Here is a 26,297-nt window from a genome sequence, read left to right as displayed (position 1 = left end):
ATCAGCTAGGCTACCTTCAGGGACCCAGACTGAAACCTAGTCAGACACCACACACACACACACACACACACACGCGCGCACGCACACGCACGCAACAAGTTATGTAACTCTATAGAGGACCTAACTGGATTTTGGTAAAATCCTTGCAATATGCATTGATTTATATATTTTCTTAATATACATAAATAAATCTTGAAGTACACACCAACCAAATTGTTAACGCTGTGAGCATGTGGGGAAATGTTTTGCAATCCACTGAATCCATTTTATAGTGCTCGATTTAAAAAAAAAAAAAACACAACTCTAGCTTGCATTAATTTCATAATCGGAACAAAAGTTATTCCAGTTTAGAAAAGGGGAAAAACCACACAAACAAATGGAGAGAGCACAGAAAGAGCACAAGAATAGTTTGAACACACAGTAGGTGCTCAGTAAATGAGGTTCCTCCCACAGGGTCACTTGACACTATCACTCCCAAGTGGCACTTTGAAATTTATGTGAGCATTTGTCCTCTACTGAAAGCCCTCAGGTCCAGCAACATTGGGCCAAATTAAAATGGAAATATATGGGCAAAGTCAGTCTCATTGAAAGAAAAAAGAAAAAGAAAAAAACCTGACTATACATGTATATAAAATCCGTATTACAACATGCTGGGCTGGAAACCATAAATTGGAAACATGTGAAGTCGCCCTATATGGGCCTATAGATTGCAATTTTAATACATTGACTTGAAATTGAGCCATCTTCCTATGGCATCTGAGGATGGGACGGGGAGCGGCCGGCCAGGGGGAGCGGCCACGGCCCTGTGCTCTCAGGCACCTCTGTGGCCTCTCACTTCCATGCAAAGAAGTTTAAAAGGAACCTACTTGTCACCTCCCACCCACCTTCCCCATCTCCCAAGGCAAATGCCAAACAGATGTTCTCAAAGGGTGGAAAAATGAAATGAAAGGCACATTTAGGATTTATAGAGCTGAAAACCAAAAAACCAGTGGAAATTAGAACTCTGATGAGCACAAAGCTTGCCATTAATGGATTTCTTTCTTTCTTTCTTTCTTTCTTTCTTTCTTTCTTTCTTTCTTTCTTTCTTTCTTTCTTTCTTCTTTTCTTTCCTTCTTTCTTTTCTTTCCTTCTTTCTTTTTTTCACCATACCAGTTGCAAATTGGCTTCCAGGTCCCAAAGCCATCAGAGGCATATAGGAGTCTGGCCTCTAGTGTGATAAAGTGATGGGTCTGAGCCCGGCGTCCAGGCCTTCAGGACCTGGCAGGAGCCTGCCTGTGCAGCCTGACTCATCTCCATGGCTCTCCGGGGTCCTCCCACCCCCCCAAGACTGCCCACCCCGCTAACGCTCCGACACTGTGCCCTTGGTCCCCCTCAGTCTCCATCACTGTATCCTTGGTCCCCCTCACTCTCTGTCACTGTATCCTTTGTCCCAGAACTCTCCGACACTGTGTCTTTGGTTGCCCTAATTATGTATCACTGTATCCTTGGTTCCCCCCCACACTCTCCATCGCTGTATCCTTGCCCCCCTCATTCTCTGTCACTGTGTCCTTGGTCCCCCCCACCGTCCAACACTATGGTCCTCGGTCCCCCCACTCTCCAGCATTCCCTCCTTGATTGTTCCCTTCTCTGAACTGACATCACCATCCACGACGCCCAGCTGACTGCATGTGGTGAGGTACAGATGGGCATTTATCCCAGTCCATCATGCCTGTATGATGTAGTCCCCTCTGTCTAGAAGGCTTCACTGGTTCTGAAAAACCTCTTGCAAACTTCAAGACTCAGGAGAAAGTCCCCTCTTCTCGTAGGCTCCTCTCAGCTCAGGAGAGGACACCGTCATCATCCCTTCCCACACCACACTGCCTCTGCTGTCAGGCCTGCCTCCCCGCGGGGAGCCTCCTGGAGGCAAGGACCACGGTCACTTCCACTCTGGCCTAGAGGGTGTGTTCCGTGATGAGAATTCCCACCGGCTTCTCCTTCCCACGGAGCAAGAGTCTGCGCTTTACTGAATGAATGGATGCAGCAGGGTCTTTCCCAGAGGTTCACCCTGTCCTCCTCACCCCACAGGGGATCACCTTGAGCCCCTCGGGTGGGTGATATGAGGCAATTCCGGGAGGAAGCAGATTGCCATTATCTAGATGTCCTGGGACTGCCCTCCCTCTAGGGGCTTAATGAGACTTCCTCTCCTCTCATCCATTTCTGTTTTATGCTGTTGAAACAGAAAGTCAGAGAGGTGAGGAGCTCTGCCCAAGGTCACCTTCCATGGGGACCCGGTTTCAGGGCTTGGGGACCAGGGTGGGGAGAGACCCTGGGCTGGGTGCGCCTGGAAGGAGAGGGCAATCAGCAGGGGGGCGTCCAGAGAGAGCCAGAGCTGACCGCAGGGCAAACGTGCACTTCACGTTCATGATTGTCTTTGTGAGCAAATGCCCGCTTATCTTCCAGGACCTGGATTCTGGGAATCCTTGAATGTGATGTGATTTCCCTCACAATAGCCCGATAAAAGCCCAAAGATGTTTTATCCCCATAAACACTCCTGATCATAATGGAGGAAGATAGGAGTAATGTTCACCTCCAAGGAAAGCCGAAGCTTAGAGGTGTTACTAGTTTCCCAAATGACCTCAGGGGGATGAGTCCGGATTGGACCTGGGTGAGGACGGCGGGGCGCCCGCTTTTCTAAGACCAGGTCACATCCCGGGTCAAGATCAAGGACACTGCCATGCGGATTCAAGCCCCTCTTTGTGGGTCTCTCTCCAGCTCTTCTCCCAGCAAGTGCTGCATCCTGGGGGCGCAGCCAGGAAAGCCAGCCCCAGGCATTGCAGGGAAGGGGTTCCCCCCCCCCCCGACTGTCTTGGCCCCGAGCTGAGCTGGAGGTCAGGGACACAGGCAGCTGCCACCCGAGGGGGGACCAGAGGTCTGAACCCCGGGAGCCAGAGGGGGTGCTGGTGGGGCTAGGGGGTGGCCTCTGAGATGGGGTGAAGGGCGAGGCTGCCCCTGACTGCAGAGCTGGTGTGGGGGGCAGAGGGTGCCTGGGTGATGGGGGGACCAGAGCCAGCAGGGCAGAGACCACACCCCTCTTTCCTCCCTCCGTCCCCTCTCCCTCATGTGGCCCCTGGGTTGCTCACAGGAAAGCTGACCCCCAGCCGCTCCAGGAGTGATGCCTGCACTCCCAGTCCCAGCATATGCCACCATGCCCATGCCCATGGATCGCCGATAGAGAGGAGACAAATAAGTGACATGGTCACTTCCTAACTGTCTGACTTCTGGAAGTTTCCTTCCTGAACCCAGTCTATGAACTGGGCTAGTGCTGGTCCTGTGATTGCTTTGGGCATTCCCAGAGCTAATGGTGTGGATGCAGACGGCCTGGCACCTGCAGGCACTCATGCAAAGGCAGTGAGTCCTCCCCTCCCTTCCCTTCCCTCTTCCCTTCCCTTCCCTCTTCCCTTCCCTCTTCCCTTCCCTTCCCTCTCCCCTTCCCTTCCCTCTTCCCTTTCTTTCCCTTCCCTCTCCCCTTCCCTTCCCTCTTCCCTTCCTTTCCTTTCCCTTCCCTTCCCTTCCCTCTTCCCTTCCTTCCCTCCCCTCCCCCCTCTTCCTTTCCCCCTTCCCTTCCTTTCCCTTCCCTTCCCTTCCCTTCCCTTCCCTTCCCTGTTTCCTTCTCTCCCCTCCCCTCCCTCCCTTCCCTCCCCTCTTCCTTTCCCCTTTCCCTTCCCTTCCCTCCCCTCCCCTCCCCTGCCCTCCTCTCTTCCTTTCCCTTCCCTTCCCTTGAATTGGAAAACCTTGCGCACCATCCTTCTCTCCCTGCTAGAATCTGAACATACAGAAAGACAAGGATTTCCATTTGCTTCATTCTCTCACGAACAGGAACAGAGCCTGGGTGTCCAGTTACATTTAGTAGACACTTAGGTTGAATAATGAAATAGGAGAATTTAAATGTCTTCCTTCCCATGTTCTCTCCCTCCCTCCTTCCTTCTTTCGTAGAACATTCACCAATGGCTTCTATGTTCCAGGTGTCATTTAAAGCACTGGAAACTACGGGCATGTTAACTTCTAGCTGCAATCGTCTTGCTCGTCAGCCCTGGGGCCTCAGAGGTGGGATCTGGTTCTTCCCTTGCGGTCAGGCCATCTGGGGTCGGGTCCCAGCCCCACCACAAATGGGGCATGTGCTTTTTGGATAATTTTTTTCACTCTTGCATTCATTCATCCGGCAAATCTTGAGTCAGGCTGCGTGTCCAGGGCTTTGTTCAAGACTGGGATAAATCGATCCACGCCCTCATTCACTTTATAGCCAATTCATTTAACGTCAGCTACGTAACTCAACATCCCTGAGGATAAGGTTACTCATCTATGAACTGGGTATAACAATCCTGGTTGTCAAGGTTACAGTGGAAAAAGCCACTGAGACAAGTGCTTTGTCAGGCACATCCCTCTTGTCAAAAGTGGTGATCATGAGCGGGCTGTGGGTTCTGCAGCATGAGGACGATGTAATTAATTCCTCATCTAATGAAGCTTGCCTCCCACTGGCTCTATGCCAAACTGTCCTACATGCTTTCCTGATATGAACTCATCTAACCTTCTAACAGCCCTGGGAAGTAGTGTTGTGCCCATTTTATAGATGGGGAAACCAGGGAAAGGTGAGGATATGCAATTTGCCCAAGATCACACAACCAACAGAGGGCAGAGCCGGGATTCCGATGCTGCCACCTGACTCCAGAGCTCTGCTCTTGACCATGATGAGATGATGTGGAGAGCAGGGGGGAACGGGGACCCAATGCTGCGGAGTGGCAGGAGTCTGGGGGGCAGTGGGGCTGGAAGAGTGTTGTGTGGGGGTGCAAAAGGTGGTTTGCAGGGGCTTAGACCTTTCTTTGCATGACTTTACATGAGACTGAAAAGATGTCCACATCAAAGAGTGGAGGGGAGACCCACCTCTACCCAGGTGTAAATGCAATTGGAGGGTGTGGAAGGAGAAGCACCCTGTGGAGGGATCCCAGCACCCTACCACGCAGGGGGTCTGCACATCAGCAGCACCAGCCTCACCTGAGAGCTTGTGAAGAATGCCTAATCTTGTCCCCACCCCGGGCCCACTGCATTAGACCCTGCCTATCACAACGTCTCAAGGCATGAGTGTGCACATCATGTGCCCTGGTGTGAATGTGATGGTCCCAGAGCGTGAGCACCTGGGGCATGTGGGGGTGGTGTCTAAAGTCAAGCCCAGGACAAGAAGATCTTGGAGGAGAAGGCCTTCCCTGGCCACCCTCTGCAAGGCCCTTTTATTTTTGACTTCCCTGATGTAGGATTTTTTTTTTTACACCCATTACAGAGTTAACTCTTTTGCAGCTCATACCGTTTACCATTTTTCATCAATCCTGTCATGTAGATACATTATTTTGGCTCTTTGTCATGATTCTTATTTTATGAATTTGAACATTGAGGCCAGAAAGGTCAGTGCCTGTCCACTGTCAGCCAACTCATGAGCGGTAATGTCAGGATTGGAACCCAGAGCCTACCACCCAGAGCCATGCCTTAGTCACTCGACTACCCTGTTTTGGAACACCCGGCTCTGTGCTGGGCACTTTTCCAGGAACGTTATGCTTGCAGCCACCAGGCAGGGGCACATGCACAGCCCTGTTGGTAGAAGCTGAGAGCAGTGTCCCTCCCATCCCTTCCCCCTGCACCCCCTCTCGGTTACTGTTGGGGGCCCTTGGCACACCCTTCCCACTCTCCTGCTTTTCCCAGTTGTCTGTTGGTATTTCACTGGGGTGCTCCTGAAGAGCAGCATCTGAGTGTTTCACAAGCCGAATGTTGGACAGATGCCTCCAAACGTCTGGAGAAATGCAATGAGGGGTGCACTCGGGTAATGAAGCCGAAAGCTCTCAGAGTCAATGGCCTTTGGGGCTTGATTAGCAGAGACTCACACTTTGCTGCAGAATTGGCAAATAAAACGGAGCTTGGAACTAACGCAGGGTGAATTTATAAAACTTTGGAACATTCAGTCAGGAAAAGCCAGCTTCCCTCAGCTTGGCAGAAACCCAGAAAAGCCCCTGGAAGCTCACTGACCCCTCCTGGGGTCTGCTGGGAGGGAGTGGAAAGACTTTGAAAGAGGGGGTTCCAGTCTTGGCCTTGGCGAGTCTTTGCTATGATCCTTTGGCCAAGTGTCCTAACCTCTCGGAGCCTCAAGCTTCCTCATCTGTAAAAGGGGTGAGTGTCCCCTACTTCATAGCATCTTGGGAGGAGTCAATGAAATGCCGTGCATAAAACGTGGCATTGTGAGCTCTTGTGTTCTTCACTCTCTGTTATGTTTTTTTGTTTTGGTTTCTGTTTTCTTGCGTCCCAAGGCCCCACGGTGCTCCAGATCTACTCCCTGTTGCTATGACCTGGAAGGTTGCCCCCATGGACTTCACGACCCAGCCTCCTTCGCTCTGTGGCTTCAGCCAATGGGAGGCTCTTGTAGCGACGCTGAGGGTGGCTGTGAAGAGAGGCTGGCCTATTTCTCCTCTACTCTTTTCTGGCTTCCGTCTGGGCCTTCGGTGGCATCTGAGTCCTTCTGGAGCTACGACACCCCCCAGCAGCCCTCTGCCAGGCTCCAGCTCTCATGGGGCTCCAGCCCCAACAGGTGGTACTGTGTCCTCTGGTGCAGGTCCTCTTGCCTTCCCCATGCTCTGCAAATCTTCATTTCGCTCCTGGGATTCCAGCCGCAGCATGTGCCGTGTCCGGCCAGGCATCTCTGTGTGTTGTTCTCAATAATGTCAGGTTTAACTCTTCTTCTAGTTCCACCTCTGCTGCCCATGTGGGACCTGAGACGAGCCTCTTTTGCTGCCGGAGACTGTTTGCTCTCCCCTCCGCAGGATAAAAAGGCGGATAAAAAGGTGATAGGTAAACAGTCTGGCCTCCTGCCAGCTCCAACCCAGTCTGTGCTCTGGGAGGGGGAGCAGCTTAGCCAATGGTGACTCTGGGATGGGAAACCGAGGGGTGGAACCCGGCCCCTCCTTTGGGGAGGAAAGAGGCCTGTGGTTGTGTGGTTGGGTTAACTCTGTGCGAAGTCTTAGGGACTCCGGTTTGGCCGCAGATCTAAGCCTTGCTCTCTAATAGGCTGTTCCAGTAAAGCTGACGCCACAGTCTAAGATTACGAGGTCCCTGCTGCCTCCACACTCAAGAGGGCAGGAGTCGCTGGTCCCACGGTCCCTAGCAAGCACCTCTCCGAGACCAGTCAGTTCCTCCACACATAACAAGGGTGCTACCAAATGCTCTCCATGCTGGAAAGTTCTGCAAGTCCGTGGACATTGGAACTTGCATTGGAGTATGGCAGCAGGGGTTTTGATCCTGTCTTCCCAACAAGCCCTCAAGGCGGGTGACCTGAACTGTTCATCCTGAGATGGATGGGCCCGTACCCCCGGCTCCTAGCCTCATGCTCCTTCTACATCACATGCTTGATAAACATATTCTGAGGACCTGGTCCCCTTGGCAGTTCAGGTCCTGCGGAGAGTCATTGCCTAGGCAGACTTGGGGTGCCGAGGGATTGCTGTAGGTAAAGTCTGTGGTGGGGAGGAGGCAGGAATGTCAGGTAGGGCCTCAGACCCCAATGAGCTTCTGGCCAAGTCTTGGCCAGCCCAGTGGAGAGCTCCAGAACGAAGACTGCATGCTCAGGAGTCTTGTGTTGGGCACAAGTGGCCGGGCCCTATTACCCTGTGGAGACGAGTTATGGGCTAGGGGCTGGCCCGGAGTTGCCTGGTCTCAGGTGAGAGGCTGAGCTGGAGCTGGGTGGCACCAACGGTCGACAGCTGGCAGGTCAGTGCTCACCTTGAGGCAGACCTGCAAGTTCTTTCTTCCAGATAGCCCTGAGCAGCTGTCTCCCGCCTCCCTGGCCAGCCACTGGGCCATCTGCTTCATGACAGCCGGAGGAGACCTGTAGGTGGCAAGCAGCCCTGGTGACCTCGGTCCACCAGCCGTGAATAGCCTTAGATCAGCAGAGCTGGGAGGGCCCTTAACAGTAAATATTTTAGGTCCACTACAAATGTTCCACTCTACCGTTGCGGGGCCAGAGCAGTCATGCATGCTGTGTAAGTGAATGGCTGTGTCGGTGCCACTAAGACTTGACAAGATTGGGCCTGCAGGTGGCAGTTTTCTGACCCCTGATCTGGGGTACACCTGCCTGTTTACAGATAGGAAGATGGAGGCCCAGAGAGAGTGGGGACCAGACTAAAGGTCAAGCAACAGATGGTCCGGGAACCAGCAAGGAGTTAGGAGGCTTGACCCTGATCCGCATGCCTCTTTTCAGGATGCTTCTGGCAGGCAGGCATCATTCCCCTGCTAACAGAGGACGTTCTGGCTAGAGTGGGGCTCACCCTGATACAAGGCACATGGGCCCTCTAACTCGAGTCATTTGCCTCTGCGTCGACAAACACCAAATCCTGACCCGCTGCTTCTGGATGTTGAGCTTAGGTCACCTTTCCTCAGTCCTCTCATCTGTAAAGTGGGTAGACCAGCAGTACCTCCCCATAGGTCGGTGAGGATCTACAAGTTAATACCTATGAAGAAGCCAGGGATGAGTAAGGAGGCATTTTGTCACTGTGCATCAAATAAAACAGAGGGTGGGACGCCCGGGTGGCTCAGAGGTTGAGTATCTACCTTTGACCCAGGGCATGATCCTGAGGTCCCGGGATCGAGTCCCGCATTGGGCTCCCTGCATGGAGTCTGCTTCTTCCTCTGCCTGTGTCTCTGCCTCTCTCTCTCTCACTCTCTCTCTCTCTGTTTCATGAATAAATAAATAAAATCCTTTTAAAAAATAAAATATAATAAAACAGAGGGTGAGCCTCCACTGGAGAAGAGACCAGACTCAGACCCAGAGGATGAATCACCCAGAGTTGGGGTGGCTTTCACACATAGGAGCAGCACACCCCTCAGCAGAGGGGTCAGAGGGCCCAGCAACTGCTCTCCTTGCTAGTCGGAGAAGTTGGCATCCAGAACCCGGCTCCGGTCTCAGCTGGGGAAGAGAGCAGGGAAGAGCCGGGGTCCCCTTCCTGTCCAGGCTCAGAGTCACGAGACCCCGGTTACTTGTTTCGATCACCAGTGCGCTAGGGATCTGCTCCAGCGAGCGGTCCAGCATCCAGGTGCGTGCCCCATGGCATCTGGGGTGGCCGCCCAGGCCGCACCCCTGTGACCCAGCCTGGGGCAGCGCCCCGTGGGGACCTTGTGCAGCCCGATCCCAAGCTGGTTCCGGAGTATGACTCGCTCAGCACGCATGACCCTGCCAGAGCCGTGTGCCTGGGTGTGAGCCAGAGCCCAGGGTGCCTCAACCATTGTTTACCTAATTTAAAATCAAATTGCCATGAGACAAACCCAAACTCTTAAATCCGTAGCTACTAATGATTTTCCTTAACTCAATCCTCTTCTTGCTTGAATACGTTTCCTGAAGAGGGAACCATATATATATACATATAAACAGAAAAACCACGTCCCTTGTGAGTAGAAAGAAGTATTGAAAATAGGCAAAACGAAAACGAGGACGCGTCCTTCAAGCTGTAGGCTTTTGTGTTTTGTCTGCTGAAGGCTGTGACTCTGAGATAAGCTCTCCCTCCATTGGAACAGGGACAAACAGGTGTCAGAGGGGCTTTGGGAACAATAGTGTCAACCTGAGCCCATCTCCACCCCTGAGAGGATCGGAAAGGCAGCAGCTTTCCCACGGGTGATGCTCTGCTCCTCCTGGCGACAGGTGTGCTTGTGTGTGTGTGTGTGTGTGTGTGTGTGTGTGTGTGTGTGTCGTGGGGGGGCAGCTCCATTGCTGACACGGTCCTGCTTCTGGGTGACTCTGCCCTGGACACAGAGACAGAAGGAGCTACGCACCACGGGCGTTTCTTTTGCAAAGGGGACAGTTTTACACGAGACCGTGGACGCCATCTGTGACAATGTCCCAACTCCAGAGCAGTCACGGACACACGGTTAGGGCCCTGGGCAAGTCAGTGTCTCACCTGAACACACCTGAGGTCACTCCAGCGGTGGCCAAGTGTGCCAATGGGGACCCCTATGGTTTAGTGGCAGGAGCCCCAGTTGGGGGACAGAAGAGACATGGTTTTTGATGCCTGCTCTTTCTTATTAGCTGTGCGGCCTTTGTGAGGTCACCACTCGCTGTTTGAGTCTCACTTCTTCACGACAGTCCCTACTTCAGCAGGTGTGCGCTGGAATCGGAAGATGGATCATTCTGGCCACTTAGCACGCAGCCGATTGCTAAGGAAGGGGTGCTGAGCGAGCAGGGCCGGGACCGCCAAGGCCCCGCGGGTTCTCCAGCTCACTGGGCTCCCTTGGGGGGGGCTGGCCACCCCGTCACACAGCCCAGGAAGCCAAGACCCAAGAGTTAGGGCGCTTCACCCAAGGTCACGCCCCGGGCAGAAGCCAGAGTGGCAATTCTCCCGGGCTCTGGGCCTCCAGCTCCTTCCCGTGATGCCACACTGCTTCTAGAATTTCAGTTCGCTTGCACTTGGGTCTGGTTTTTATGGCCTAGGTTTTGTATTTTCCTTTTGGAGACTCTGGGAAAAGCTTGGTCTTTCCGCTGACTTGGAAGCCGTAATTACCGTATTCACTGGAGAAGGCTCTGGGTTCACTGGGGCACATAAAAAGCTGAGGCAGGCCCCAGCCGGGAAGGTCTGGGGAGAAACAGAATGCCCCCTTTCACCTGGAGACTAACTGCACTCTTGCTTTGGGGATAAATATTGATCTGCACATCTGAGGTTAGAACCAGAGTTTGCAGCGAATCAGGCTCTTGGGGAGGCATAAAGGGCCCTAAGCACAACGCTTGGCTCAATCTGGGAGGCCTAATCGAGCTCTCCACTACCCCTGCCTTCGGGCCAAAAGCACCAGGACCCAAATACCAGGCACTTATTAGCCTTGTGCATGGAGAGCGCACAAATGCTCAATTTATCAAAGGAAATGGTCCGGTAACCCCAGGTTTTTTTAGACTGAACCTGGATTAACCATTTGGAGAAGGGCTGAGTGTCGAGGCAGAAGGAAATGAAAATTTAATGAGCACCTACTGTGTGCTAGGTACTGGACATTGGATAATCATTTCATTTTGTTGTCAAAATGGACAGGAGGGCGTGACTCTCTGCTTTGTGCAAATGAGGAAGCAGAGGCTCGGCTACGATGAGCTCCTTGCCCCGGATCCCATGGCGAGGAAGGGAGTGGGTATCAGGGAAGTGTTTGGAGAGTCACAGGCATCTCAGCCTCTCCCACCGCCCTGGCCCTGCTCGCCCATGGGGAGCTGCCCGCACCAGTTATCATGGGGAGGCGATGGAGGAGGGAGGGAGGCAGCCCTTCCTGAACTGCGCTGTGGGGGAGTGGGCAGGAAACGTGGATTTCTGCAGCAGGCCTTAGCAGGGCTCTGGGATTAGCCCAATTACATGTTTGCACCTTTCCAAGGTGTGAAGAGGAAGGACAGATATCCTTCCTTCATCCCCCACACCCAGTCTTAAACTGGTTTTGTTGCTAACTGGGAAACTAGCCCTGTCTGGGCATCTCATTTAGCTGCTGAATGGAAATAGCTGGAGCCTCAGCAGTGATGGGGAGTGGGAAAGGGAACAGGATTATGCTGAAACTTTCATTAGGGGAAGGGTCCATCCATCCATTGATCCACCATCCATCCATCCATCCATCCATCCATCCATCTATCTACCTGTTATCCATCCATCCATCCATCCATCCATCCATCTACCTGTTATCCATCTAGCATCCATCCATCCATCCATCCATCCATCCATCCACCTGTTATCCATTCATCCACCCACCTGTTATCTATACACCATCCATCTATCCATCTATCCACTATTCTGCTACCATTCATTCATCCATTCATCCATCATCCACCCATCCCTCAATCCATTCATCCACCTATTATCCACCCAGCATCTCTCCATCATTTGTCCATCTATCTACTCATCGTCTATCCATCGCAAGGCAGGCTGGAGTGGAAGCTTTCACTGCTGAAGTCTGGAAGTCCTGGGAACCATCCTGGGTCTCCAGCTTTACCTCATATGTGATATTAAACAATCAGTGTCACCCCTCTGAGCCTCTGTTTCTGTATCTGCCAAGCACAGCTGATAATACCTCCATCATGAGGGTGTTCAAGCAGCATTCATGTGAAGAGGCTCATTAAGTGCCCATTACGGAGGTTGTTACATAATTGGCACTCGGTAAATGTTGATTTAATCAACTTTCTTGTCAGGGACCTGGGGCTTATTCCTTCTTTCCTCCATTCCATTCCTTCTTCTGTTTTTTTTTTTTTTTTTTTTTTTTAAGATTTTATTTATTTATTCATGAGAGACAGAGAGAAGCAGAGACACAGACAGAGGGAGAAGCAGGCTCCCAGCGGTGAGCCTGATGCAGGACTCGATCCCAGGACCCCAGGATCATGACCTGAGCCGAAGGCAGACGCTCAACCACTGAGCCATCAGGCGTCCCTCCTCCATTTTCCTTTTTGCTCCGGATTGTGCTAGACCCTCCCTGGGGATCCAGCAGGGAGCAGAAACAGTGGGGCTTCTGTAGTCATGGAGTTTATGGTCTGGTTATTAAACGAAAATGCACAACTGAGATCGCAGGCAGGCCTTTCTTATCCAGCCCATATATGTGTTTGCTTGGCCAGCAACGTGTAGACGTTAAAAAAAAAATAGACTTAATTTTTAGGTTCACAGCATAAGTGAATGGAAAGTACAGAGCGTTCCCATGTGCCCCCAGCTACCACACACACATAGCCCTCCACCACCATCATCATTTATTGACCAGAAAGGTCATTTATTGACACAACATCTTCACCCACAGTCCATATTTTATATTAGGGCTCACCCTTGATGCTGTAAAATATATGGGTTTGGAAGCATGTATAGTGACCTCTCTTCACTTTACGTATCCTACCAAACATTTTCGCTGCCCTAAAAATCCTGCTACACCTGTTCATCCCATTAACCCCCAGGAACCACCAAGCTTTTTGCTGTCTTCATGGTTTGCCTTTTCCATACCATCCTATAGTTGGAATCATACACTTTGTCACTTTCTTAGATTGGCTTCTTTCCCTTAGTCATATGCATTTCAGTCTCCCCCATGTCTTCCCATGGCTTTAGAGCTCATTTCTCTTTAGCTTTGAATAATATTCCATTGCCTGGATGGACCTCGGTTTACTTGCCCATCGCCTGCTGAACGACATCTCAGTTGCCTCTAGGCTTTGGCAGTTATGAATAAAGCTGCCGTAAGCAGCCACGCGTGGACTTTTTTTGTGAACGGAAGTCTTCAGTGTGTTGACTTTTTTCTAAATTAGCTGCCAACACTTAACAGTTGAGATATTTCGCATTAAAAACTGACACCCAAACAGGACTTCTGGCTTTTCTTGAAAATCAAAAGATCTGGTGTCTCCTGGTGCAGAGCAGCAGGTGCGGGAGCTGCCCTCCAATGGGGCTGGAGATCTCGGCTTACTGCTGCCCTCACTCAGCCCCCTCTGCTTTGCTCCTGGTCCGAAGTCTCTAGGCACATGAGTTAGAGATCCCTGTGGGGGACAATGTGTGTCCTACCTTACCAATGGCACTGTTTTAAGCGCTTTATAAAATTGAACTTTTTCAGTACTCATGAAAATCCTAGGAGGCCAGTGCTATCCAGATCCTTATTTATTTTTTTTTTTTTCCCAGATCCTTATTGTTCACGGGGGAAACCAAGGCATGTCTGAGGTCACACAGCCACAAGCACCAGGGCTGGGAGTTGAACTCAGGCTATCTGGCTCTTAAACACTAAGCTATGTGTGTATTCTAGGGGTGATCAAGGAGAGACAAAGATCAGAATGAGAAGGTAACAATTGAGGAGAAGCTATAGGTCCATGGAGCCAGTAATTGGGAGCCAGATGGTGCCAGGGAACTAAGAGAAGAGAGAAACTTCCAGGTCTCCAGGATCTCCATGGTGCCTGGTGTGATGGGGATGACTGGTCAGTGGTGGCCCGAAGAAACCTGCAAGGACAGAATAAAGCTGATAAAGTCTGGGAAGGCTTCCAGGAGGCAGCATCCACTGGCTGGCCCTTGGCCTGGAAGAGACTTGGACTTGCTTCAGGGCCAGGTTCTCTCAGACTCAATAAACAGTCACTTCTTAGACCCTTGGTGACATGGTCCTATTCCACGGGCTGCAATATGGGCCCTGCATGCCCTGCACATTGAGCCAGCAGATGTTTCTGTGATGAATCTCTGAGCAGAGAAGCTCAGGGGCCCAGTTGCCGGTCACAGACACTGAGGGCGGTTAATGCGAGGTGGGCACGGGACAGTGGGCAGGCCTGGTCACCAGCAGGCCGTGGCAAGTGTCTGGAGCACCAAAGAGCAGCAGCTGGCCCCAAGCTTAGAGAAGACACTCACTGATCTTCATGTGTCGTGGGCAGGGGACACAGAGAACCACTGCCCTCCAACAAGAGCCAGCGCTGGAGAGCAGCGAGCCCCATGGGGAATGGGCAAGACCCACCTGCTCGGCTACAGGGCCCAGTAGGCTACGGAGCCTGGGCCTCCCTCCATCAAGCCAGAAACTCAGGTCCAGAGAACGGAAGGCGGGGTCACTGAATTATAAATGCCTGTGCAAGGTCCCCAGTCCCCAAGGTTGACTTCATGCCAAAGGCATCTGTGTCACTGAACTGGGGCCGCGGTCATCCCATGACCTCACGGCACCATCTCGTCACGACCCTGGACGCTGAACCCTGACTCACCAAGGAAGCAAGTGTGGCTTTGAAACCTGGCAGGACGAGCACCATGTGGCCTGGGGAGACAGTCACCCACACGCGCTCTCCCAGCCATGGGGGCTGCGGCTGTGCCCTCTGGAAGCCCACCGCAAGGACAAGTGGCTTTGTTTCCAGAGGAGGTCCCAGCAGTGAGGAGTGTTTGGGTTGTGCGAGGTAAAAAGAAGCAGAGACATCCTGGTGTCTCGCCTTACCTCTCCTCCCTCTCCCCCTTTAAACCAGGCTTTTAAGCGCTGGCCCTCGGCCTGCTGATTGCCTCGCTGCAAAGCTATTTAGAAACTTCCTGCTCCACATGCTAATTAACAGTCTATGAATTTTAACTTCCACCCAGGGCCCATGTAGCTGTAACATGCATTCAGCGGAGGCCTGTATTTGCCATTCGTAGTCTGGTGTGTTTTTCTCCTTCCTGCTAATCTGGATGCACGATGGGGATCTTAGCAGGATTATCAGTATCCCAGGAACCACCGACTCTTAGGCCAAAAGCCCTGGGGTTGGCTCCTTTATCAGGACCCACCTTGCCATTCCTGGCACGTTCAAGGCAGACGGGCTCTGATTCACCAAACGCAGCGGCCAGACAGGAGAGTCTGCGCCAGGCTCGGGCCCTAACCCCCAAGAGTTCCCGACCTGAAGGAGGCAGGCAAGTCAACAGGGCATTTCAGAGGAATATCTATGTATTTAATCTTCACAAAACGCCCGTGAGGCCAGGATCCTTTTACAGACAAGAACACCAAGATCCAGAGTGGTTGAGTCATCTGCCTTAAGAACGCACAGCCAGCCCCCGTCATGTCCTAGGCTCATTTTTTAAAACATTTTATTTATTTATTTATTTATTTTAGGCTCATTTTTTCTATTGAGTTTTTGGTCTTATTGATTTATAGGAGGTCTTTAAAAATCAAGGAAAAGTGTCTCTTCATCTGTGATAGGAGTTACAAATATTTTCTCCCTGTTAGTGGCTTGCCTTTTTGATTTTGCTTGCTTAATTTTCCCCCCTTGCGGTTTCAAAAATTTATTTGTGAGAATTTAACTAATCTTTCCTTTTACGGTGTTTGAGTTTTGGGTCATGCTTACAGAAAGGATGTCCCCATTCTGAAATTACATGTAAAAATGCTGTGCTTTCTTCCAACATTTTAGTCTGGTTTTTGTTCGTTTGTTTTTTGTTTTTTGTTTTTTGTTTTGTTTTTTTTTTTGTTGTTGTTTTTTGTTTTTGTTTTTGTTTTTTGCCTGTAAATTTTTATTTCATTTGGAACTGGTCTTGATGTATAGGACGAGCTGTGACATAGTCTCCCCAATCAGGAGAACCAAAGATCGAGTTAAGAGTATCCATGAATATCTAACAATTAGTGGTATTGGGGATTCTAGAAAAATGTAAGGAGGATACTGCCCAAGCTTGACATTACAACTTAGATAAAGCCCGCCGTATTTCCTAGACCCTTTGCCCCTCAATAGCAACTTAAATTTGAGGGGGTTTTGAACCAAAGGCCTGGGTGTTCTTTGGTGCCAAGCCTGGGACCGACGCTGGAGATCAGGACATGAAGAAGCCAGTCCCACCCTCACGCTTCATGCAGAGCTGCAGAAAGACAGATCTATAGACCCAGAGGAGTGAGCCATTCAGAGAAGACCAGCCCTGGGGCCACGTCCACGTTGGCATGACTGGTGTCATTATGCCCAGAGAGACTGAGCCTTTTCAGCCATTCAGGATGTGCTCACTTGCCTGTACAGTGGACACGTCGGTGGACCAGTCAAGTCCTCTGTCTGCAGGCTGAACTGTGGGACCCGATGGTATCTGAGTTTCCTCCCAATGGATGATTTACAGCTTGATTTTGGAGATACCCCTCAAGAACTTGTTCGTCTTTTCCATCTTTTAAAAAAAGTATTTATTATTTATTTATTTATTTATTTATTTATTTATTTATTTATTTCAGAGAGAGTGTGCAAGCATGGGCAGGGGCAGGGGGAGAAGCAGTCTCCCTACTAAGTAGGGATCCCATGATATAGGGCTTGATCTTAGGGCCCTGGGATCATGACCTGAGCCAAGGGCAGACACTTAACTCACTGAGCCACCCAGGCACCCCATCCCCACCAGCACTTCTGACATCTGAGTGGCTTTTGTCTTAACACTTTTGTTTCTTTCAACCTAAAGTATAAACGTGTCTAGAAGAGCAACTTGAAAGTTCCCTCTGATATATTGCGGGAGATGTGTTATTTGGAAAAATATGTCACCACGACGGGAGACGTGGGGTGGGTGCAGGTGGAGACCTCTAGGACCCACTGCCTCTGGGTCGGCCCCCAGGGGGGTGTCCAGGTGCAGAGCGGCTGAGGGGGGGAAGGTCACAGGCCCCCCACAGACCCGTGATGGCCGAGTGGCCTCAGGCTTGCCCATGGCCTTGGCTGAGCTCGGCTGCAAAGATGGGGAGCTGGATTCCCGATCCTGGCTGGCTGTAAAATTCTACATCTGTGTCCTGTGAGAGAGAGGGTGGGGAGGGACTTGGGAGACTGACTCTTTCTCCCCCCACTGCTTGGTGTCTCATGCCACCCTACTGATCCAGTGAGTGAGGTCCAGGAAGCTCAGGGAGCATGAGTAATTTAGGATCCTCTAGGCCGCAGAGTGGGGGTGGAGGGTGTCCTTTGAAAGGCTTCTCATCCATTGCCAGAGCCTTCTCCTCCCCAGTCTTCTCCAGAAATCCTGGTCTTAGGCCCTGGGTGGCTCCAGGGCCTGGCAGGCACCTCCCCGCCCCGCCTCTCCCAGCCCGGCCTGGCCTCCCCCCGGGGCCATAGGCGCTGCTCTGGTGCCGCCTGGTGGTAGGTGGAGGCCAGAGCCCTTACATCCTGCAGTGGAGGCACCTGGCTCCCCCCACCTTGACAGTCTGGGGGTCCCATAGTCTTCTCAATTCTCTCTGCTTCATATTTGTAAAACCCAGCCAACAAAACACCTTTCAGCTTCCTCAAATGCTTCCTTTCTCTCTTGCGGATGACAGGTCCTTTACCCTGGTTGGTTGGGCGGTGTTTCTATTTTATCCTATTTTCTTCCTCATGTGGAAATTCTATAAGGAGGGGAAAGATCCCAAGGGTCGGTGTTTGAGCTGTGGCTTCACGGTGGCTCTCTCCGAGCTGGTGTTTTCTCGTCTAGCAAATAGATTTCGTGGGGGTCTTTAAGCACACTGGCAACCGAGCGGTCTTAACCACACAGGCGACGCTCTCGTTGTACCACTAGTTGAGAATGTAGAGTGTGAAGCCAGGATTCCATCTAATGTGATGACAGTGATGTGAGTTTTCATTAATATTATTGAATACATTTGTTGTTTGTATGGTATAAGGTAATATACCAGGTGGAAGACACAGTTTATAATATAACAAATTAAAAGGTGTTACTTGCAGAAAACCCACCAAAGGGCAAGAAAGTTCACAGCAGGCCCAAACTAGAAATGACCCAAGTGTCCGCCAACAGTTGAATGGATAAATTAATAACAGCTCATGGAAAAGCTCACAGCCAGCCATAGGCAGCCACATGAAAACTCCACGGTGGTTACGCAGGGAGACAGAAGCGAGATACAAATGTTTCGTGATCATCAAATTCTGATGCAAGCAACCCTCAGCCACGGTGGTCGAAGTTGGAAGAGCTGCTCTCTGCATCCACCTGTGGGCTAAGGACGGGGAGCCCGCTGGGGTGTGGATTACCCTGTGCTGATACTTGACCAACACTTGATCTAGCGAGAGGTCACATTCATGCAAATATTTAGCAAGCTATACAGTTAAAATTCTGCACCGTTATGGGCTGATTGCTTATGTCCCTCACAAATTCATATGTCAAACCCCTAATTTCCAGTGTGATAGGTGTTAAGAGGTAAGACCTTTGGCAAGTGCTTTGGTCATGAGGGTAGAGCCCCCACTAATGGGATTGATTTCCTTATAAAAGAGACCCCAGGGAGCTCCCTTGCCCATTCCCAAGTGAGGATGAAACCAGCCTCTGTGACCCAGAAGGGGATGTCACCTGACCACGCTGGCATCCTGATCTCAGACTTCCAGCCCCCAGGTCTGTGAGAACAAGTTTCTGTTGCTTATAGGCCACCCAGTCAATGGTGTTATTATAGCAGCCTGAACGGCCTAAGGTAGGCACCTGACACATTTTCTTTGGATGATATGCTTCAATAAAAAATGAAAGAAAAAAAGTAGCAAAGCAGGTAAGAGGAAACAGGTGAACAAGTTAATGAGGTAGTTGCTTCTGAAAGGTGGGATGATGGATAATTTTTCCTTTCTTCTGTGCATTGTTGGGCTTTAAATATTTATAATCAGAAACATCACTTTTCAAAAATATTACGTATCTCAGCACTTGTAGGGATTAAGTGCCAGTAACACATGTACCTGTGTTTTGTAAAATGCAATGTGTTCTGCAAACTGTCAGACTTGGTGTGTGTTCAGGAAGATTCCACGTGTGTATGTGGCTGAAGGATGGTTATGCTGGCAAATCTGCACAAGAGCCCATTGGGGCCTCAAGGGCTTCTTGCATTTTGCTCTGTGAAGTGTGATGTCCATATCACAGCTTAGAAGGCTCCCCAGGGGTGGTGAGGAGCTCTCTGTGCCCTGATGGGGAGAGAACTGGGCACTTGGGGGCTTCTCAGTTCCAGATTCCCTTCTGTCTGTGGCCTGAGTGACCTTGGGCACCTGCTTCCCCACTCTCCCCCCATCTGTCGGACGTTCATCTGGGAGTACCTGGGTCTCCAAGCCTCTTGGCTCTTTCAGCTTTATTTTATTTTTATTTTTTTAATTTTATTTATTTATTTATTTAATTTAATTTAATTTAATTTTTTATTTTTATTTTTTTATTTTTTATTTATTTTTTTATCTTTTTTATCTTTCAGCTTTAACGCCAGTTGGTGATGGGCATCCTGGAGGGGGATCAAGGTCTGTTCTCATCAGGCCTCTTCCAGTGCTCTGCAGTCAGACCAAGAGGGTGGGCCTGTGGGAAGGTCTTGCCTGAGAGCCCCAAGAGCCCTGGGGATGAGGGTCACCCTCAGCTCTCTGGTGACACAAGAGATGAAGACTTAGAGCACTGGCTCTGCATTCAGAGCCAGGCATGGGTCCTAGCTTGCCACTTACAGTCGTGTGGCCCTGTCTGACCCTCTCAGTCTCCTTACCTGTGAAATGGAGATGACCATACCCCTCTTGCCCCAGGGTGGATGAGGAGGGAATGAGTTCTTACTTGTCTCCTGGCCCCTGTGGGCACTCAGCCACACAGGGGACTCCCTCCTCCACCCAGGATTCTTTGGGCCTGGCTGAGATTTAGAGACTCCAGAGGGTGTTGCTTCCAGCTACCCACTAGCACTTGGTAGGTGCTCAGTGAATGCTTGCCAACGTGCCCAGAACAAAAATAGCAAAAAGTTGAGCTGTCCAACGCCTCTTCTATCTCAGAGACCTGAGGACGAGGTGGAGGAAGTAGGAAGGGGAGTCCCCTGGCATGGAGCAGCCATGCATCCTGAAGAGTGCCCTGGGCGTCCCTCAGGCCCCTTTGTAAGTCCAAAAGGAAGGCAAACAGCAATTCCCTGAGGAGACCAGGAGCTCAGGGTATTTCCCATGGGCTCCTGTCTCGGGCCTGAGGTGATGGCTGGGCCTGGCCTGGCCTTGCCCTAAGTCCCAGGGAGACTCCTGCTGTGCTGCAGGAGAGTTAAAGCTGGTGATGACCTCCGGGTGCCTGTATCTCTAAATGCATCATCAGAATAGAGAGTCCAGAAGTGGACCCTCAACTTTATGGTCAACTAATATTCAACAAGGCAGGAAAGACTATCCACTGGAAAAAAAGACAGTCTCTTCAATAAATGGTGCTGGGAAAATTGGACTGCCACGTGCAGAAGAATGAAACTAGACCATTCTCTTACACCAGACACAAAGATAAACTCAAAATGGATGAGAGATCTAAATGTGAGACAAGATTCCATCAAAATCCTAGAGAAGAACACAGGCAACACCCTTTTTGAACTTGGCCACAGTAACTTCTTAAAGATCCATCCATGAAGGCAAGAGAAACAAAAGCAAAAATGAACTATTGGGACTTCATCAAGATAAGAAGCTTTTGCACAGCAAAGGATACAGTCAACAAAACTCAAAGACAACCTACAGAATGGGAGAAGATATTCACAAATGACGTATCAGATAAAGGGCTAGTTTCCAAGATCTATAAAGAACTTATTAAACTCAACACCAAAGAAACAAACAATCCAATCCTGAAATGGGCAAAAGACATGAACAGAAATCTCACAGAGGAAGACCTAGACATGGCCAACATGCACATGAGAAAATGCTCCGCATCACTTGCCATCAGGGAAATACAAATCAAAACCACAGTGAGATACCACCTCACACCAGTGAGAATGGGGAAAATTAACAAGGCAGGAAACAACAAATGTTGGAGAGGATGCGGAGAAAGGGGAACCCTCTTGCACTGTTGGTGGGAATGTGAACTGGTGCAGCCACTCTGGAAAACTGTGTGGAGGTTCCTCAAAGAGTCAAAAATAGACCTGCCCTACGACCCAGCAATTGCACTGCTGGGGATTTACCCTAAAGATACAGATGCAGTGAAATGGCAGGACACCTGCACCCCAATGTTTCTAGCAGCAATGGCCACGATAGCCAAACTGTGGAAGGAGCCTCGGTGTCCATCGAAAGATGAGTGGATAAAGCAGCTGTGGTCTATGTATACAATAGAATATTCCTCAGCCATCAGAAACAACAAATACCCACCATTTGCTTCGACGTGGAGGGAACTGGAGGGTATTATGCTGAGTGAAGTAAGTCAATCGGAGAAGGACAAACATTATATGGTCTCATTCATTTGGGGAATATAAAAAATAGTAAAAGGGAATAAAGGGGAAAGGAGAGAAAATGAGTGGGGAATATCAGAAAGGGAGACAGAACATGAGAGACACCTAACTCTGGGAAACAAACATGGGGTGGTGGAAGGGGAGGTGGGCGGGGGGTGGGGGTGACTGGGTGACGGGCACTGAGGGAGGCACTTGATGGGATGAGCACTGGGTGTTATTCTATATGTTGGCAAATTGAACACCAATAAAAAAATAAAAAATAAAATAAAAAAAGAGAATACGGTAAAAGATTCTCAAGCTGAGTTCGGGCTCCTAGACGCCTCATGGTAACGCCTGTGGGCCTCTTGCTTTGCAGCCTTATTCATGCACCCGTCCAAACACGGAGGCCCATGAGTACGCATCGACTGTGAACATGAAAACTACCGTGGGAAGCGTGGCAAGCTGGAGAATTATTCCAGCAGGTAATTACCATTATTGTTGGTGACCAAGGTGCTTGTTGGAAGAAGGCAACGGTTGGATCAACAGGGGGTGATCACAGGAGTTCAGAGCGAAGGCAATCGCCCTGCCTCTGGCCCCAGGACGATGGTGCCTCTTAGCACCCCCTGCTTATGGGTTCCACCTCCTGCAGACAGATTTGGGGCAGGGGGGTGGGGAGAGAGCTCTCCCTTCATGGCAGGCTCAAGAAGGATATGTACTGACCGATGTAAGATCCTGGGAGCCATCCCAGCCACCTGGCCGAGAGAGGCTCGTGACTTGCCCAAAGTCACCTGGGCAGCAGGCAGTGCATCTAGGACCAGGTGCCCTCCTCCAGACCCGGTGCTCGGCCCGCAGCCCGCACCAACTGTCCCTGCATCCTGCCTCTCCTGAGACCACCTTGGGCCCCAGGCTGAGAGTGGGCAAGAAGCAGGAGCTATGATTTCATGGAGTCTGACTGCTTGTGTTTAGCTATAGGCTCAGAAGGCCTCCGATAGGGGGAACCCCCCCCCCATATGGCCAAGGGTCAGCAAACATTTTCTGTAAGGAGTCAGATGGTGATTCTTTTTATTTTATTTTTTTTTAATTTTTATTTTTTTTCAGATGGTGATTCTTTAAGGCTTTTGGGCTCGATAGACTTTGTTGTGATCACCTGACTCTCGCTGTCGTGAGGCATAAGCCATTATGTGTCGTGGCGCATAAGCCAATGAGTATGGCTGAGCTCCAATGACCCCATTTACAAAAAAGTGTTGGTCTGGACCTAGCCTCTGGCCCTCCCTTTTCTGCTCCCAATCCAGGTAGCAGATTCTGCCTTTTGCTTTCCCAGTTGTGTCCATTGGTGAGAAAAGTCTCCCCTTTGGGAACCACCCTGGCTCCACTTTCAAATGCATGGAGTATGTGGGGTTGACTCTCAGTTACCCACATGGCTTAAATTATTCACCAGGCTCCACCTTCCTTTCTACTGTTCACATTCTAGGTGGTTCAAGAATGGACACCTGACCCAATGGATGCCAGTGAGAGTGGGGCCTTTGTTCAAGCTGTGGATGAAAAGACAATCTGTCTTCCCCTGAAGCTTTGGGGTCTGGAACTGGTACAGCCAGTTTGTCTCTGGAACTGCCAGCGAGCCACTGTGGAGGCTGAGAGGGAAAGCAGGGAGAAACGATGGAAGACACCTTCTCCCCAGTGATGTCATTTGAGTCCCTGGATCAAACCATACCTGAAGCTTGTCCCATCTTTGGACTTTTCCATTGTGTGAGACAATAAATTACCTTTATGTTTTAAGCAATTTGACCTGGGTTTCCTATTACTCACAACCTAACCCCCTAACTGATATATCATCCTTATGGTCTCTTAGGGCAGGCATAGCCAGCTTCCTGCATGATGAGGCACTTCCATAGGCTTGAGACACTTTGAAGTTGCCTCTGAGATGCCAGCTAAAGCCTCCGAGCCTCTGACACATTCGACTTTCCAGGGCGGCCTGAACAAGCACCTCTCCTGAGTCTCCGGACCCTGAGCCCAGGCTCTGGCTTTTGCCTCCAACCAGGACTAAACTTTGCTCCAACAGTTGGGAAGGCTGGATTCTCCAGGCTGTGAACTCTAAACTGTTCTCTAACGGAAACATCTGGGCCCTCTGCCGGCCCCAGGGTGCACAGCCCTCAGACTGCCATAAGTCACGACAGCACATCAAGGGTTTTATTGTGGTTATGAATTATGGATATGGCCCAGGCTGTGCACTTTTCATTATTTTTTTCCTGCTGCAATTAAGCCACAAATCATACTTGAGAAATGGGAGGGTGACCGAATTAGTCAGGATTCGTCCGTAATAGGCTGACCCTGGAAAAGTCATCCAGGAGGGGGTCAGATATTTGCCAGGTCCCAGGAGCCCGGGCTGGGAGACAAACAGCATCTCCCCGTCCAGGTTTCCAGCTAATGGACTTTGTGCATCCGAGAGACTCGTGCTGCCCGGCCGCACATTTAACCCACTCGGTGCCTTTGCGCGGCCTCAGCCAGAGAGCGGAGAGATTCCGTGGACAGCAGATGAGGGAGGAGGCTCAGTCGGTCCTGCTACTTGACTGGCAGCTCTCAGACTGAGGACCGGCTTTCTGACCCCCTAAGTGATTCAGAGGACGAGTGATTGGGACCTTCCCAAGTTCTGAGCCTTTGGGGCGAGGTTTTCGGTTTTCTGTTTTTTATCCAACCAGAGTGGCCTGTGTGCCTTTACCTTTTTAAAATCAGCTTTTTATTGAAATGTAACATACATATAGAAAAAACGCACAACTCAATGAATTTCCGGCCTGTGCAAGAGGCACCCAGGTCAATGTGAGGATTTGCTACTCCAGGGAGTGAGGCAGGGTTTTGTTGCTCGAGAAGCTCACAGTCAGCCAAAGGAAAGGAGGCATAAATAACTCACAATAATATTAACTGGAACAAAATCAAGGTACAGTGGCATCAGCCCACTGCCCTTTAGGTAGGTAGGACATGCTCCATCCGGGGACCTGCAGACCGTTGGGTGGGTCAGAAGCCCCCGCTCCGGCCAATCAGTTGAGTGCATGTAACCAGTGTCACTTCACTGTTGGCCGAGACTCTCCAAAGCTCTCTCCAGGTATAAGGGTGATGAGGGGCCTTGGAGATGGGGGCCTTAGAGCGGGGAAATGTGGAGCACAGCCCTCTGCTGATCCCCCAGGGGACATGCTGGGCCAGCTCGTTTTCCCAGTAAGAAACTGAGATTGTTAGGGTTGATTGTTAACATGGCAGGACCACGCACATCTCTCCTGATGCAAGACCTGGCTCTGCTCAGGTTTACAAGATGTCTGGGGCTGACTATAACACGAGCTGACCACCAAAGCGGACAATTAGGAGGAATGAGGGATTCATGTCTTTTTTTTTTTTTTTTAAGATTTCATTTATTTATTGATGAGAGACACAGAGAGAGGGGCAGAGACATAGGCAGAGGGAGAAGCAGGCTCCCTGTGGGGAGACTGATGCAGGACTCAATCCCAGGACCCCGGGATCATGCCCTGGGCCGAAGGCAGATACTCAACCTCTGAGCCACCCAGATGCCCCAGGATTCATGTCTTTTAGTGATTGCTAAAATCAGTAAAATAATTATTGACTGGTCCCCCAAACTGTGGGGACGCTCCCTGATGCACTCTCTGTGTCCCTCCTGTCCCCATCCCTGTGACCGAGCCAGGGATCTATTCCTGAGCTATGGCTTCTGTTTCCTTGTCTCCATGCCCACAGCCACAGGGTGGTTTTGAAGCCCGGGCATTGCTGGCCTGGATGCTGCAGTGGTCGAGGGCCCCCTCAGCTTCCACCCTTGCCCTGACACTTGTCCTCAACCTCTCCTCCGTGCCACCGCTGACACAATCTTTCTAAAGCACATGCCACTACCCTGCTCAAAACCCTTCAACGACCCTCTGGTTGGTTGCAACAGTGCTTTTCAAGAAAGGCAATGTAACTGGTGGCCGCAGGCACCGACTCCAAAAGCCAGGTGGTCTGCTTTTGAATCTTAGCTTCCATCACGAGCCGCCTGTGTGTCAATGAGCAAGTTACTCAACCTCTCTGGGCCTCGGCTGCTTCCCGGATAAAAGTGGGGAGAGTAGTAATGATAATGGATGATAACAATACTTACCTCATAGCATTGTGGTGGAAGTTCTTGGGACCGTGCATACCAGGCACATATTGCTGCACTAATAGAAGCCCCCAAACCTAGAACCTTAACATGGCCATTATTGCATTCTATCTCTCACATTTCTGGGCATTGAGGGGGCTCCCACTTGGGTCCCTCTTGTGGTTTCGGTACCATGGCAGCCGAAGCTGGATCACCCCCGTCTTCCTTCCTCACCCATCTGGAAGATGCAGCTGCCTGTCACCCACAGCGGCACCAGGCGGATTGGTGGATTCAAGGTCCTGTGGTTGTGTATAGCTGCAAGGGACGCCGGGAAAGAGACCCTCTGGCTTTCTCCTTGGGAAGGCCAGCTTTTCTAAGAGGGGCCCTCTCAAACACAGGAGGGGGTGTTCAAAGGTCCTGGGCAGTTAAGGAGCACCACACACGTCCTCCATATCTGCATAGGTCCCCTTCCTGTCCCATGCACTGTCCTGATCCTTCCATGGCTCCTTCTTGTCCTTGCTCCCTGGAGATCTCAGATCCAGCTCCCCTCTGCAGAGCTCTTCCCACCTCCTCTCCTGCCACTTCTTTGTTTGTGCCCCACAGGATCCCTACAGACCTCTGTCCCCACGTCCAGGTGCAGAAGCCAGTTGTGTCTGTCTTTCTGGGAACC

Source organism: Canis lupus, chromosome 9 (assembly GCF_048164855.1).
Source record: "Canis lupus baileyi chromosome 9, mCanLup2.hap1, whole genome shotgun sequence".
In the NCBI taxonomy this organism is placed as follows: domain Eukaryota; kingdom Metazoa; phylum Chordata; class Mammalia; order Carnivora; family Canidae; genus Canis; species Canis lupus.
The sequence above is the reverse complement of the archived record's forward strand: the minus strand, read 5'-3'. Positions refer to the sequence as shown.